Source organism: Phoenix dactylifera, chromosome 9 (genome assembly GCF_051530095.1).
Source record: "Phoenix dactylifera cultivar Ajwa chromosome 9, Ajwa_hap1_PhDact_Kaust_v1.1, whole genome shotgun sequence".
In the NCBI taxonomy this organism is placed as follows: domain Eukaryota; kingdom Viridiplantae; phylum Streptophyta; class Magnoliopsida; order Arecales; family Arecaceae; genus Phoenix; species Phoenix dactylifera.
The window spans coordinates 7166277-7183119 of NC_143198.1; positions in this window are offsets into that span (position 1 = coordinate 7166277).

The following is a 16843-nucleotide window of genomic DNA, read 5'->3' on the forward strand; positions in this document are numbered from 1 at the left end:
GAACACAAGAAAAGATACATGTATCTTTTTTCTCGCTAAGTGATAATTTTAACTTTTTGATGTAAAATAAATAAATCTACTAATGTCATTGATTTAACTAAATAATTGATTGTAAGGATAGGTTTTATAATTTATTGGATATAGGTATGGTAAATTTAAATCTTATAGAAATTTTTATAATTTGTTTTTTTCAATGCTTTGAGATTCGAAACATGGCCTGTGCGTGCTTGCCTTTTGGTTTACGCCTTGCCAACTCCGACCCACCTTGGAGTTGAGGTGGCCGCGCCATCCGTCCACAATGGCTTGTAGTTATGGTGTTTGGTGTATATGGTGGAGTAGATGATGGTTCCGGGATTCTAGCCGTTGTGAGGGAGTGATGATTCAACAGTAGCAGCACTCACTTGTGATGCTTCCCTTTTCTACACCATCATGATCGCATAATTATGAAGTCATGGTGCACCATCATAAATCATTTTGGCCAAGGAGAATTCCTGTGCCAGGATTTACGTCATCTTGTTGCGAGAAAAAGATGGATGAGATCGATTAAAATTTTATTAAGATTATTAATTATCATAAAGATAGGACTCTAACTCATTGGTATCCAGAACCTCTAGCAACCCTATCAACGGCAGTTTCTTCTCATTTTCCTGTCATTTGTATACGCTGATCTACTTACATGGATCACTTGTATATCTTGATGCACGATTAAAATGCTGTTTCTTGTGTCATATTTATGCAGATGTTATGGATATGGTTTGGATTCGAACGGTGAGGACCGTACGGACGTGTGTTTCTCGACATTTTGAGAGCTAAACGAGATGGGCTCCAGACGAGAATCGCAGCTAATCCTTAATGCTCATCAGAGCAGGAATCTTCTTCATGCGAGCGATAATATCATATACCTTCATATCCCTCCTAGAACGAGAAGGAGAAGAATCTTTCTTCGGTTTAACAGACTTGAGGAAAAGTTCTTCAGCAGGCTCGGTATGATTACGACTGGCTGACTTATCGAACGGACTACATACACCGACTAGCCACTAAACGGACAGACAAGTTCTACGCAGTCGTGCACTGAATAGTTTTTGGATACTTATATGGAGCTAAAAAAAATTAAATAAAATCTTACAGCTTGATTTTTTAGATAATATTTAGATAACTATTTTTTAACATACGATCCCTTTTGTGGTACCCTACGTAAAGATAAGGAGCTATGGACCAATTTTTAATTTTTGGCCCCTCCCCCATCCATCATCATGTCAGGCGTGCATGGTTTTAGGGGGACCGGGAATTTTATAAAAAAAATGTGCTTGGTGGATTGGGTCATTGGGTGTTAAAAAGTTGATAAATAGGAGGTTCTGGATTGGAATATTAGGAGGGTGTTAAGGTGATGACAAAGCTTAGGATCATATAATTTTCTATCACTTATTAGGGTTTATAAGGTGGTGGGGGCAAGATAGATGAAAGATCCCCTATTTACATACAGATTGTTAGGTCTACATCTAGAAGATGGTCATCCCTTTAAACCAACAATACTGGTAGCTACATTAACCTACTTGAATGCTTGCATTAAGGGTACAAATCACTACCAACTACCTGTGCGCTGGTTTAATGTGTGTCATAAATTTGATGGTGATTGATGTTGAAAAAATTGGAACAAGAGATCATGCTAGATGCTACCATGATAGCAGAGAATAGGATAACTTTAGCATGTGGCCATGGCTAGGATAATAACTTAAGAGTTAGCATGTCATTTGTGGTAGGAAATAGGTGCACCTTGAGCACTCATTTAGCTGTTTAGCATAAAACTCAACAAGGACCCATGATGATCTCAAGTGGGTTTTGCATTAAAAAATTATGATTTATAGATTTTGTTTGAAAAGATCGTTGTTCATAAAATGATATATGATTAAAGGTTCGGGAATGATTTATGCTTGTATTGAAGTGCAAAACAAGGAATAGTCTAATTGAATATGTAAGGGATATTCGAATTATATGCATCAGTTTTTCAATAAACATGTATTCCTATCTAGTACATATATCCAAAGATAATATTGTCAGGAAATTTTTATGTGTTTATTGTTTTGCAAACAAAAAAAAATTGTTTAACCTTTTTTTTGACAAAATCAATAATCGATCGAATTTTTTATGCAAAATTTATTAATGTCATAGTATTCTTATAGTATTAATGTCATAGTATTTGTTATGGAAACAAGGAGTGTGGATTCTCTTATACCTATTTATATTACAAGTTTCCTATTCGATTGCTTTTGTCCACACAATCTCAAGAGTTTGGGTTGTATTGAAAGAATGATTGATCTCTTTTTTTCATGATATTAGTCATTGGATCGTATTCTGTATAGATCTCAAATCATTTTTAGCTATAGATCTTGAAGCGGCCTCGTGTGATCTTAACTGTGGATTTGCAAGGAATATGAACTAAGAATGTTGTCACTTTAGAAAACTTTGAATGGAGGAGAATTTCAAAGACAAATTCAAAATTTCCTATGTGATATCCCATCACATATTATGACTTGATTGGTCCAGTTTCCATTATGCGTCCAAATCGTCGTACTACTTTGTTTTATGCTCGCCCTCAAACTGGATTATAGTCCCGGCCCAAGGCCTAGTTTGATACGCAAATCGCGAAAAGCATGAGGCAAATAGGTTTGTAAGAGTACTTGCAAGTTGGTATCTAGAGGAGACAAAAACAAGTGACGAGCGATCTAAGAGCCACCTTCTCATGGATAAAATGATAGCCCAATTCGATGTGTTTGATACAAGCATGAAATATGAGATATATTGTCATGTACAGAGCTACCGAATTATCACAAAATAATATAAATAGTTTGAATTAAGGAATTTAGCAAGATCATGAAGATTGAATGATATTTAAGTGAATCGAACAAGTGAATCAGCAATCCCAGGGTGTTTCTAGGCATTTTCACTTTTTGGCTCATAAGAATAGTAGTTGTAGAGATAAATAAGAGAGCTTATTTGTATTTGGTTTAAATACACTATCTTTTACTTCTGCTTATCATCATGTGAGATGGTACAAGTACAAGCAACGGAGCAAGAGGAGATGAAGGATTGCATTGGTTAGCATGCAAAGAAAAAGATGATGGGTCTAGATCAAAGTTTTCCGTTTCGGTATTGAAACCTATACCAGTCTATTATAGTATTGGTATGCTGGTATGATATCCGATTCGACATACTGAATGTCAGTATATTTTCTACATTATATATTAATTCATAATTCAGTATCGATATGGTACCGTCAGTGCGTTAAATGATAGCTCAAGTTGGTTATCATGTAGAGATCAGCTTGTACGAGCATGCAACTTGTTCGGTCACATCAAGATGTGGTGCCATTGTAGCATCATCATGGGAAACTTTTGCGTTAGTGCAGACAACCGTACCATGGTTATCAACATGAGCCTGGAAAACGGCTTGTTAAAGAGCCTGGCATGATCAAAAGTTATGGGACCAAATGGTGAACAATGATTTTTTTTTCACATGGATCAAGCCATCTATGAAACACGGATAGCTCCGCATCCTCATGTACTGAATCAGATTGAGTTAGAAGGAAAGACATTCCCATCAAACACCATAATGTGTTGCTCACTATATCCCAGAAAAACACATGGCAAAGAACCGAAACCAAACTTATTTGTTTGCATAGTTTCTGAGATATGGATAACAATGGTGCCCAAAAGATGGGCGTATCGACGTCTCATTCCCAGCACTGGTGGTGATAAACTGTTCATAGGAAATTTGGCAGTCGTAAAAGCTTTGAACCAAAAGCGTTTCAGAATAGAAGCCTGATGTAGCATGACCAGGCCAAGTTCAACTACGTGTCTATGCTCATGCTGGGTGATAGGGGGAAAAATGGATCGTCCAGCCCACAACTAAAAGGCCGTCCAGTTTCGGCTCAGTAAACGTCAACGCCAATCGGCTGAATCCTCACTTCGGCCCAGAGCCAGCCCGACTTTGGGACTCCGCCAAAAGCTCCACCGACTTCAGATATTCGCTGACTCCCTCGACCAAGCTCGGGTTGCCTTCAGATAATCGCCGACTCCTCCGACCAAGCTCTGGGTGCCTCCAGTATCGCCAACCCGCCCTGACTGAGCTCGGAGCGCCTACCCCAGCAGTACGCCCGATTTTCGAGCTCGGGGCGCTCCACCGAGCACACCTTGGAATTCGGAAAACCGAGCTACTTCCAGCACCCATCAAGTCGACCTCGTCAAATGCATGACGCAACCTTTTAACAAGCTCGGCCTCGCCAACAAACGCACACATGTGCACACCTACGTTCCTCTGCGTGGCCGTACTTTGCAACACTACCATGTCACGTCTCCATATCTGGCCTTCAACGATCAGATGGCACCTTACCACTCCGACTATACCCTGCCGTGACTGTCAACACCCTACCGTTCTTAAGAACGGGCAGTACTACATGCCACCAGCCAGCCTAAGCTGCGCGCCACCCGACTCAGAGCCACGCCCCCTCATGATGAGGGCTGACAGTGCCTCCGCCACCTGGACCACTCCACCGAGACTATAAATAGCTCCGTCAGGTAACTTCTAAGGAATTTTTAGGCTGGGTCAAATCTACTCCACTCTAACTTGATCATTGGAGGGCCCTCATCGGGAACACCGATGAAGCTATGTGCAGGTCCGCAGCCGTCGCACGGGAGGTGGCTCTCATCTTCTTCTTCCAACCACCGGCGGCTCCTTCGACTCCATCGGTGTGGTCACCCTCAAGCCAAATTTGAACCACAACATTTCTGGCGCTAGAGGAAGGGCCAGAGCCGTAACCACAAGGATAATGAGCTAGGAGGTCCCAAATGCATCGAGTAGCCAGGAATCAATGCCCGACTGCTCTCTCCAAAGCCCACCTCCTACATCGCATGTGCTGGCAGACCAAATTTCTCAAATCCAGCCATAGCAGTTTTATTTGCTCGCCCAGCAAGTCCAAACCCTGGCTGTGGTCATTCAAACCATTAATCCAGCTGGAGTTTCGTCAACCGCTGAACTCGACAGGAAGGTCGAGGAAGCGGGGAGACAAATCCAGATGCTTTGGGATCAGGTCGCGGAACTCCGCGAGAAGTGTTATCGATCGAGGAGCAGGTCCCCTCGAAAGTTTGGGAGACATCTCTCCCACCGAAGTTTTGAGGAGTATACTCCTCTTACGTCCTCCCGGGCCGAAATCCTCACGAAAATTAAGCGTTGCGGCTACCTCCAATCTCCTCCGAAGATGCGACCATCTAAGTCACGGAAGCGCTTAGGCAAATATTGCCGCTTCCATAGGGGTTACGGCCATGACACGGAGGATTGCTATCAGCTCCATGATAGGATCGAAGTGATCGTCCGCCAAGATTTTCTGAGCCGGTTCGTTGGCGGGTCAACCGACGGAGCAGAGCCCGATGGGCAGACTCTGGGACCATCTGACGGACCGATGACGGACACCTCAATGCGGGTATTATCAATACTCCGTCCATGAGTCTCACACATTGATGCCACCCTAGCCCTAAGGGGCCGAGAAGAGGCCACATTCACCAGCCCGAGGCTGGTGACCCCAGATGTAAATTACTCCCTCAAGAAAGAACCTTAGCCTCCTTCATGTCAGGGCTTTCTCCCTTAGACCGTAATCTAATGAAGTTATCTTCCGGAATTTTTCCAAAGCGTCTCTGAAGTGTCTTAGAAAGCTCGACGCACATTTGATGCCTTGGCAGCACGGGTTATATGCTGATAGCTTTATAAAGTCGCCCCTGGAGCTTGCCTCGGGGCGCCCTGCAGGACTTGGTGAGAGCCCTAGGGTTTCGCAACTGCAGGTGCCATCTACAAAGTCATCCCTTGAGCTCGGCTCGGGATGCCTTGCAGCATCAACGGGGAGCCGAGAAAGAGCACCCCTATCCGCAAGACTCTACAAGTACACTCCTGATCTAAGTAGGGGGGTATCTACAAAGTCATCCTTTGAGCTCGGCTCAGAATGCCTTGCACCGTCAACGGGGAGCCGAGGAAGAGCACCCCCGTTCGCAAGACTCTACAAGTACACCCCTGATCTGAGTGGGGTGGTATCTACAAAATCATCCTTTGAGCTCGGCTCGGGATGCCTTGCGATGTCAACAGGCCGAGGAAGAGCACCCCCGTCCGCAAGACTTTACAAGTATGCCCCTGATCTAAGTGAGGGCATCTACAAAGTCATCCTTTGAGCTAGGCTCGGAAGGCCTTGCAGCGTCAACGAAGAGCCGAGGAAGGGCACCCCCATCTACAAGACTCTACAAGTACGCCCCTGATCTGAGTGGGGGGCATCTACAAAATCATCCTTTGAAATCGGCTCGTGATGCCTTGTGGCATCAACGGGGAGCCGAGGAAGAGCACCCCCATCCGCAAGACTCTATAAGTACGCTCCCTGATTTAAGTGGGGGGAATCTACAAAGTCATCCTTTGAGCTTGGCTTGGGATGCCTTTTGGCATCAACGGGGAGCCGAGGAAGGGCACCCCCATCTGCAGGATTCCATGGATGCGCCTCCTATCTTGGAAGGCAATGGCAGGGTTTGTTTAAACCTCGCCGACCTCGGATAGATGTTTATCCTCGAGCTTATTATTATTTCCGAGTTGGCTTCGGCCCTCGGATGAATTTCTAAATCTCGAGTTGGTCTCGGCCCTCGAGTGAATTTCTACTCTCGGGTAGATGTTTATCCCCAAACTTATTATTAGTCCCGAGTTGGCTTCGGCCTTTGGGTGGATTTCTAAATCTTGAGTTGGCCTCGGCTCTTGAGTGGATTTCTGCTCTCAGGTAGATGTTTACCTCCGAGCTTAATATTATTCTCGAGTTGGCTTCGGCCCTCGAGTGGATTTCTAAATCTCGAGTTAGCCTCGACCCTCCAGTGGATTTCTGCTTTCGGGTAGATGTTTATCCCCGAGCTTATTATTAGTCCCGAGTTGGCTTCGGCCCTTGAGTGGATTTCTTAATCTCGAGTTGGCCTCGGCTCTCGAGTGGATTTCTGCTCTCGGATAGATGTTTATCCCCGAGCTTAATATTAGTCCCGAGTTGGCTTCGGCCCTCGGGTGGATTTCTAAATTTCGAGTTGGCCTCGGCCCTCGAGTGGATTTCTGCTCTCAGGTAGATATTTATTCCGAGCTTATTATTATTTCCGAGTTGGCTTCGGCCCTCGGGTAGATTTCTAAATCTCGAGTTGGCCTCGGCCCTCGAGTGGATTTCTGCTCTCGAGTAGATATTTATCCCCGAGCTTATTATTATTCCCGAGTTGGCTTCTGCCTTCGGGTGGATTTCTAAATCATAAGTTGGCCTCGGCTCTCGAGTGGATTTTTGCTCTCTGGTAGATGTTTATCCCCGAGCTTATTATTATTTCCGAGTTGGCTTCGGCCCTCGGGTAGATTTCTAAATCTCGAGTTGACCTCAGCCCTCGAGTGGATTTCTGCTCTCGGGTATTTGTTTATCCCCAAGCTTATTATTAGTTCCGAGTTAGCTTCGGCCCTCGGGTGGATTTCTGAATCTTGAGTTGGCCTCGGCCCTCGAGTGGGTTTCTATTCTCAGGTGAATGTTTATCTCTGAGTTCGCTTGTGCTCCCGAGTCAACGAGAGCCCTTAGGCGGACTTCTATCCTTAGTTAATCTGCAGTTGTTGGTTTTCCCTTTTTTGATTTCGTTCCCCTAGGCAAGGCTTAAAGCGGCCCGCACTATTGAATGAGGAGCTACGAGCTCGCCTCATATAAGGTTTATTTTTAAAATCGGGGGTAAACATCTATTGAATGAGGAGCCACAAGTGCTTAATACAACCCCTGCTATGTGGGATGGGCCCGGATTCGAGCCATGCAATTCGGATCTTGATGTTCGAACATGGAGCAGAACAAACTCAAGTACTTATTGAAAGAAAAAAAAATTTATTGATAGAAAAGACCGAAGGCCAAATACAAGGGTGTCCGACCTTGTGGTCGGGAGAATTACAAAAGGCCTAAACGGCCAATCATACATAAATAAAAGTAAAAATCAATCAATGTGGATGACCTCCACATTGGTGTCAGCTACAGCCTCCAACTCGGTTGCGAACTCGGGAGTGCCATCTCTGCTTGCTTCAGCAGCTTCAGCTCCGATGCCGGCGTCAGGAATGGCTGTTGATTCCGTCCCGTCGGCAGCCTTGGGAGCAAACTCTAGCCTAGCCTCAGCGGTGGCTTCCATAGCATCCCCATCCGCCTCGGCAGCTTCATCCAAGTCTGGTTCAAGGCCGCTGAGGTCGACTTCAGGGCAGAACTGCTAAAATTGGAGATGGCAATTGTCGAAATCTTGGACCATAGCAGCAGCAGCCCCTTCTGCCAGTTCAGCGAGGTACTCCTCTGACTGACGGAACTTCTCAACGGCCTCAGGGCGGACAATTCCACCAGGCTCTCGAGCCGCCCGACCTTCAGCTCCTGCTCTTTCGCCTCGCCCGGAAGGCGAACCAGAGTGGCTTCGAGCTCGGAGATATGGCTTGCAGAGAAGGAGCAAGCTCGGAAATGCTCGGCCTCTATGCCTTGGATCTGAGCCAGCCTATCCTTTATTATGGCCTCGGAAGCACGTACATTTTTTTTGGTCTTCCGAAGCTGTTGTGCGGTGGCTGCAGCTTTCTCCTCGGCCTCGTGCCACTGCTGCTCAACGGCGGCCGTCCGATTTTCGGCCTCCTGCTGATGTTGCGCGCAAATGCTGCTCAGGCTTCGGCCTCTTATTCTTGGAGCTCGGCATGCTCCATCCTCAGCCTGAGCGTCTTCAACTCCTCCCAATTGGCGAGTATGCCAGACATCAATACATCGACCACGTGAAGAGACTAGCACGGAAAGAAGAGTGTCAGCAAAAACTGAGCATCCACAAAGAAAGTAAACAAGGGACAGAAGGACAACATTACTTACCTGCATGCTCGTCGAGTAAATGTGATGGACGAGGTCGCCAAGGTTCTTCTCTATCAGTGTGCGGTCGCACGGAAGCATGATGGTGCGTACGAGCCCACGAGCAACCTCTTCAGATTCGAGGGCCAAATCGCCCTCAGGTGTGTGCCGTGTTTGTTTCCCCGCCAGACTCGAAAAACATCGGCTCGATTCTCGCCAAGGCCGGAACTTCGGAGAAGGTTGCAACCTCGGCGCATAATGAAACCGTGGGGGGGACCGAAGTCCCGAGCCCACTCCCCAGCTCGGAATCCAGTCCGGATGGCTAGATCATCGCGGCGATCTCTGGGACTTGGTCAGCAGGTGCGACCGCTGCTCGGTCGAGAAGATCCCCCCCAGTCATCGACTGGGGCACCTTGGCTTCTTCTGTAAGCCCCCGGCTTGGTCTGGCCAGAACAGGGGCGGCAGCCTCGGGCCGCCCTCTTCGGTCTCGAGGCCGGGGGCGACTTTTGCCTTCTTCGGTCTCCCTTCAAGCCGAACCCCTTCAGGGGCGGCCCTCTTCTTCCTATATGTGGCCATCAGCGTCTTGGTGTTGAAGATCATCCCTGCAATATCTGGAGACAAAAAATCTTATCAACATCCCTAATGTGAAAAGGAAAGAAGGGAAAGCCAAATTACTCTTACCCTCGGGACGAGCCGGGCTCAAGCCAAGATTCACTAAAGCCTCCTCGCTCGGCAGGTCAAGGAGCCGAGGAGTTTCTTTCAGTCCGAGCAAACTATCTAAGGTCTTCTGCTTGGACTACGACAACTGCGGGAGCCTATTATTCACCGAGGCCAGCGGAAAGCTCCAGGTCGGATTAAATCTCCACGACCGCTCGGAGGAGATAAAGAAAAAATTATCCTTCCATCCGTGGATGGAAGTAGGCAGGCCCCCAAATAGCTTGCGGCCTCCTTGAGGGGAGAAATACCACCACTCTTTATCCATAGGGTTGCTTTTTAATATAAAGCAACTCCTGAAGATATTCACTAAGAGGGACAGGCCATGTGCCAGGCAAAGGGCGAGGAAGTCGATGATTAGCCTCCATGAGTTCGGGGTGAGCTGCATAGGTACCAGGTCATACGCCGTCAAGAGCTCCCCCACAAATCCGTGCAGAGAAAACCTCAGCCTTGCTTGGAGTGTATCTATGTACACTCCAACCCAACCATTAGGTAGGTTAGTGACTCAGCCTCCGAGGTCCGGGAGTTCAAGGACGAACTCCAGAGGAATGAAGAACCGGGCATGAACCGAGCCCAGATCCTCGTCGCTCATAAGTGAGCTGGTTCCATACAGGCTTGGGCCCACCTCTTCCATCCTCGTCGTGTTCAACCTCTTCCATCTCGGAAGAGGCCTGAGCTCGCGATGGACCTACATCGAACATTGATGCCCTCGTCGGTGAGTCCATTGCCCTGATCTCAAGATTATAGAAAAGAGGGAAGACGAAAGACTCTTCGAGCGACCGAAAGGAGGGATAAAATGCCTACCCGAAAGCTCGCCGGAAAGGGTGGACAAGCAAAGAAGAAGAATGTCCGCCGAAAGAAGAAAACAATGGCCAGTGTGAAAGATGACAACAATCTCCCAAGAGCATCCAGAAGAAAGAGCTCCAACGCCACGGCAATGGTGGCTGAAGAAAAAAAATCAGGAGCAAAGGAGGGTCAAGTAATGATTCTAGGACCCCCTTTCTAGGCCTTATATAGGCCACTACAGCGGCTCTGATCAAGCAGTCTAAATGATCAGATGACCCAAGACCCACCACGTGGCGGGCCATAAGACGGCCTCAACAAATCTCCTCGAATTGCCCTCACTAAATGCTGATCATTATGGAGGGCGCTCCGGAGCTCGAAATACTGATGGCTGACCTCTCGCATTCCGCCAGACAAGACGCTTCGGAGAAGGGAGCATCAATTGTTAGGGATCAACCCTATGATTGCGGAATATATAGAATAGTAGGAGAAAGAAAAACACAGCAAATAAGATAGCAAATGCACAAGACACTCAAGTTTATGTGGTTCGGAGTCGACTCCAAAAAGCTGTGCCAAGTCTACCTGCGTGCCAGAGTCGACTCCAAGTCTGCTGGAGTCGACTCCGAACCTTGCTGAAGATTTTTTTTCTTTGCTGATTCAACTCTGAATCTTCTCGAACTCTTTTCGGCTTGTCTTCCCTTGATCCTCCACCACCATAGTGCACATAGGGGTCTAGAAAAAGGGAATGGATCAGGCTCCACAACCCAACAACTCTCCCACTTGGAGACTGATACATCCAGTCGTGCATCTATCTTAAAAATAAACAAACTTCCATATCTTGATCTGTATTCTCTGTGCGGCACCTCCATTCAACTATCTTTGGAGGCCAATTGAGGCCATGCATCGCCTCAATTTCTCTGTAGTGACTGTCTTAGTCAACATATCAGCTGAATTCTTTACTCCTTGAATCTTCTCAAGTAACAAACTGCCATCTTCTAGCAACTTTCTGATGAAGTGATATCTCAGCTGGATGTGCTTCGTTCTCGCATGAAACATTGGGTTCTTAGCTAAGTGAATAGCACTCTGACTGTCGCAGAATAGTATACTACATTTCTGCTCTCTGCCTAGCTTTTTCAGAAGGTTCTGCAGCCAAATCATCTCCTTGCCGGCTTCTATAATGGCAACATATTCTGCCTCAGTTGTCGAAAGAGCAACGATCTTTTGCAGTTGTGAGAACCAGCTCACTGCTGTCCCGCCTACGGTATAAACATACCCTATGGTGCTTCTTCTAGTGTCAGTATCACCTCCTAGGTCTGCATCCATAAAACTTTGTAGTGTTTGACTGCCTTTTCTATAACACAAGCCTACATTTCTGGTACCTTTCAAATATCTTAGGATCCATTTAACAGCCTCCCAATGTTGTCTACCCGGATTGGCTATGTATCTGCTCACAGCTCCCACTGCATGTGCAATGTCGGGTCTCGTGCATATCATAGCATATATCAAGCTGCCTACGGCTGAAGCATATGGTACCCTTGACATCTTCTTCAGCTCCTCATCATCCTTGGGTGATTGCTCTTTTGAAAGTTTGAAGTGGCTCGCCAAAGGTTTCTTCACAGGATCTGCTTCTGTCATATTGAATCTATTCAACACCTTATCAATGTAGTTAGCTTGAGAAAGCTTCAGTGTTCCAGCCACCCTATCCCTTTCAATCCTCAGCCCAAGCATCTGTTTTGCTGCACCCATGTCTTTCATTGCAAACTTCCTTGATAGTTCTTTCTTCCATCTTTCAATCTCTTGTAGGTTCGGTCCGGCTATCAACATGTCGTCAACATACAAGAGTAAGATGATAAAACTGCCATCAAGTATCTTGAGATAACAGCAATGATCTTCTTGACATCTTGCAAAACCATTGTTGATCATGAATCCGTCGAACCTTTTGTACCACAACCTCGGGGCTTGTTTCAAACCATACAAACTTTTCTTCAGCTTGCATACAAAGTTCTCTTTGCTAGGGACTGCAAAGCCGATAGGTTGCTGCATGTAGATGTCTTCATCAATCTCTCCATGGAGAAATGCAGTTGTAACATCCAACTGCTCCAAATACAGATTTCTGCTGCGACAATACTCAGAATCACTTTGATTGTTGAATATTTGACTAGCGGAGAGAAAATCTCAGTAGTCGATACCTTCCTTCTGTTGGAAGCCTTTCACAACCAATCTTGCCTTGTACCTCTTGCTGCCATCATGTTCCTCTTTAACTTTGTAGACCCACTTGTTCTGTAAAGCCTTCTTACCTTCTAGTAGTGGACTAAGCTCCCAAGTTTGATTTCTATCCAAGGACTTCATCTCATCCTTCATGGCTAACTCCCACTTCACCGAATCTTCGCTTTCCATGGCTTCTTCATAACACTCGGGTTCACCTCCATCTGTCAATAGCAGATAATGTAAAGAGGATGAATATCTATCCGGTTGTCTCGAGATTCTTGTAGATCTTCTCAGCTGCGGTATACTTGGTTGAGGTTGTGCCGCAAAAGTTTCTGAATTTTTAGGATTTTTCTGAACTCTTTTGGCAACGTCTTCTTCTGCAATCTCTTGTAACTCAACTTGCTGATTTTTCTTGCTTTGCTCCCCTGCACTCTCAAGATCGGAAGTATTCTTGCCCTTATAGAAAACTTGCTCATTGAATATCACATCCTTGCTTCTGATGACCTTCTTGTTCTGCGCAGTCTAGAACTTGTAACCAAAATCATTTGTACCATATCCAATGAAGAAACACTTTTTGGACTTTGCATCTAGCTTGTCCCTTTTCTCTGCATTGATGTGCACAAATGAGACACACCCAAAGACCCTTAAGTGTGACAAATTTACTAATTTTCCAGTCCACTCTTCTTCAGGCAATTTGCAATCTAGGGGAACCGACGGGTCTCTGTTTATCAGATATGCTGCGGTGTTGACTGCCTCAGCCCAAAACATCTTGGGCAAACCAGCATGGATCCTCATACTATTGGCTCTCTCATTCAGGGTTCTGTTCATTCGCTCAGCCACCCCATTTTGCTGCGATGTGCTCGGTATTGTCTTCTCCATTCGGATTCCATTCACTGCACAGAATTCCTTGAACTCACTGCTGTCATACTCACCGCCATTGTCAGACCTTAGTTGTTTTATCTTTGCACCAGATTCATTCTCCACCAGACTTTTCCACTTCTTAAAGGTGACAAATACCTCTGATTTGTGCTTCATGAAATAAATCCAAACCTTTCTGGTAGAGTCGTCGATGAACGTGACATAATAGTGTGAGCCTCCAAGAGATGCAACCGGTGAAGGCCCCCACACATCTGTATGTACAAGCTCTAGCTTTTCTGTCTTCGGTGTTCTTCCACCCTTTGAGAAACTGACCCTTTTCTGCTTCCCAAATATGCAGTCTTCACAGAGATCTACATCAACAGTTTTTAGATCTGCTAGCTTGTTCTTCTTCACCATTATCTTCATACCTTTCTCACTCATATGTCCGAGTCTGCGATGCCAAAGAGAACTATCTGCGCCTGTCTCTGCTAATGCCACCGTATCCTTGGTGTCACTGGTCATGTAGAGTGTCCCCAACTTGTTCCCACGTGCTATTACCATAGCTCCTTTGGTGATTTTCCATGAACCACCTACGAAGGTAGTAACATACCCTTCGCTGTCAAGCTGCCCAACAGAAATCAAGTTTCTCTTCAGGCCTGGAACATGCCTCACTATTCTTCAGTTTCCAAACTGACTGATTCAGCATCCTGATATGAACTTCACCTTTCCCCACAATATTTAAAGGCTCATCATCAGCGAGATAAACCTTTCCGAAGTCTCCTGCAGTGTAATTCAGCATACACTCCTTTCGTGAGGTAGAATGAAAAGAAGCTCCAGAGTCTAGTATCCACGATTCCATAGGACTGTCCACGCTGAGAATCAAAGCATCATTGGCTTCATCTGTGGTTGCATTCACGGACTCCTCGTTCTGCCCCTTGCTTGGATTCTTCTTTCTGAGCCAACAATTCTTCCTCGTGTGGCCCTTCTTGCCACAATGCCAGCACCATCACCTTTCGATTTAAACTTGCTCCTCCTCTTAGACTTCGATCTGCCACGGTTTTCACTACGCTGCATAGTTCTTCCTCTGCCTTCAGATGTGTTCAGGACCGAACCAGAGTTCACACAAGACTCTCTCCTTCTGATATCTTCGTTGAGTATCAGATTTCGGACCTCCTCAAACTTCAGTTTGTTTGAGCCGCAGGAACTACTTACAGCTGTCACCGTTGCACCCCAACTTTCTGGCAAGGAGGATAGAAGAATTAGAGCATGAACTTCATCCTCAAAACTGATTTCCACTGAGCTCAACTGGCTCGTAATCAGATTGAACTCATTGATGTGATCCGTAACTGAGAAACCTTCACTCATCTTCAGATTGAATAAACGGCGCATTAGGTACACCTTGTTGGAGGCCGAAGATTTTTCGTACATATTCGATAATGCTTTCAGCAAACCTGCTGTTGTCTTCTCTTCCAAAACATTGAACGCAACGTTTCTAGCCAACGTCAAGCGAACAACTCCCAAAGCCTGACGATCCATTAAATCCCAGTCGGCCTGTGGCATGTCTTTCGGTTTCACACCTTCAAGAGGTAGATGAAGTTTCTTCTGATATAAATAATTTTCGATCTGCATCTTCCAGAAACCAAAATCTTTGCCGTCAAATATGTCAATCTTGACCTTGCCTTCTTCAGCCGCCATTGCTCCCACTTTTTTCTTTGAACCAGAATGCTCTGATACCAGTTGTTAGGGATCAACCCTACGATTGCGGAATATATAGAATAGTAGGAGAAAGAAAAACACAGCAAATAAGATAGCAAACGCACAAGACACTCAAGTTTATGTGGTTCGGAGTCCCTTGCTCCTATGTCCACAGCCGCACAGATCAATATTTCACTATATGATCAAAAGGAAGTTACAGAGATTCAAGAGAAGAGAACACTCTCTTTTTCACAGCAAATAATCTCTCTCAAGACGAGCAACACATCGTCTTCCTGATGCACACCAAGGATCTCCTTTTGAAGCCTCTCATGTATGAGTTCTAGGGTTTCTCTAGGTTGCCGCCTACCTCTCGTGTTCCTCAAGAAGTCTATTTATACCTCCCAATCTCTTACTTTGATTAGGGCACAAAAAACTTTGACTTGGACTCGGTTCATAACTCAGCCTCACGTAAAAATCGTGCTCGAGTCGACTCCCGCAATTCTGCGAGTCGACTCGGCAACAGTCCACAGAAAATGCCTCTCTGTCTACCTGTGGGAGTCGACTCCTAGAGTTCTCGAGTCGACTCCAACACTAGGGAGTCGACTCCAAGTCTGCTGGAGTTGACTCCAAAAAGCTGTGCCAAGTCTACCTGCATGCCAGAGTCGACTCCAAGTCTGCTGGAGTCGATTCCGGACCTTGCTGAAGAATTTTTCTTTGCTGATTCAACTCTGAATCTTCTCGAACTCTTTCCGGCTTGTCTTCCCTTGATCCTCCACCACCATAGTGCACATAGGGGTCTAGAAAAAGGGAATGGATCAGGCTCCACAACCCAACATTAATGGCCGGCTTCTCACGTTCCGCCAGACGGAGTGCTTCGGGGGATGGAGAATTAATGATCAAAACCCTCCTCGTCCTACTCCAGCGAACCCTCAGAAAGGAATGCCCAAATGGAACACTAGAAAATTTCCACGGCAGATTCTACTCAAGAAAACCCGGCAGCTCGAACCTCCCAAGTCCGACGTCGAGCTCTCGGCCAAGAAATGTGCCAAGGCATACCCAATTCGGTACATACCTCTTCTTGCCTATGTGATTGAAGCACTGGACGACCAGGAGTCTGCCTACTTCCATCGTCTGAGCTGTGAGGCAGCTCGACCTCGGAAGTGGGAGGCAAATGGTAAGGGGAAAAATGGATCGTCCAGCCCACAATTAAAAAGCCGCCCAGTAAACATCAACGCCAATCGGTTGAATCTTCACTTCGGCCCAGAGCCAGCCCGACTTCGGAACTCCGCCAAAAGCTCCACCAACTTCAGATATTCGCCGACTCCCCCGACCAAGCTCGGGGTGCCTTCAGATATTCGCCGACTCCCCCGATCAAGTTCGGGGTGCCTCCAGTATTCGCCAACCCACCCCGACCGAGCTCGGAGCGCCTACCCCAGTAGTACGCCCTGACTTTCGAGCTTGGGGCGCTCTACCGAGCACACTTCGGAACCCAAAAAGCCGAGCTACTCTCAGCACCCATCAAGCCGACCTCGTCAAATGCATGACACGACCTTTTAACGAGCTCGGCCTCACCAACAAACACACCCATGCGCGCGCCTACGTTCATCTACGTAGCCATACTTTGCAACACTACCGTATCACGTCTCCATATCTGGCCTTCAACGGTCAGACGGCACCTTGACCACTCTGGCCATACCCTGCCGT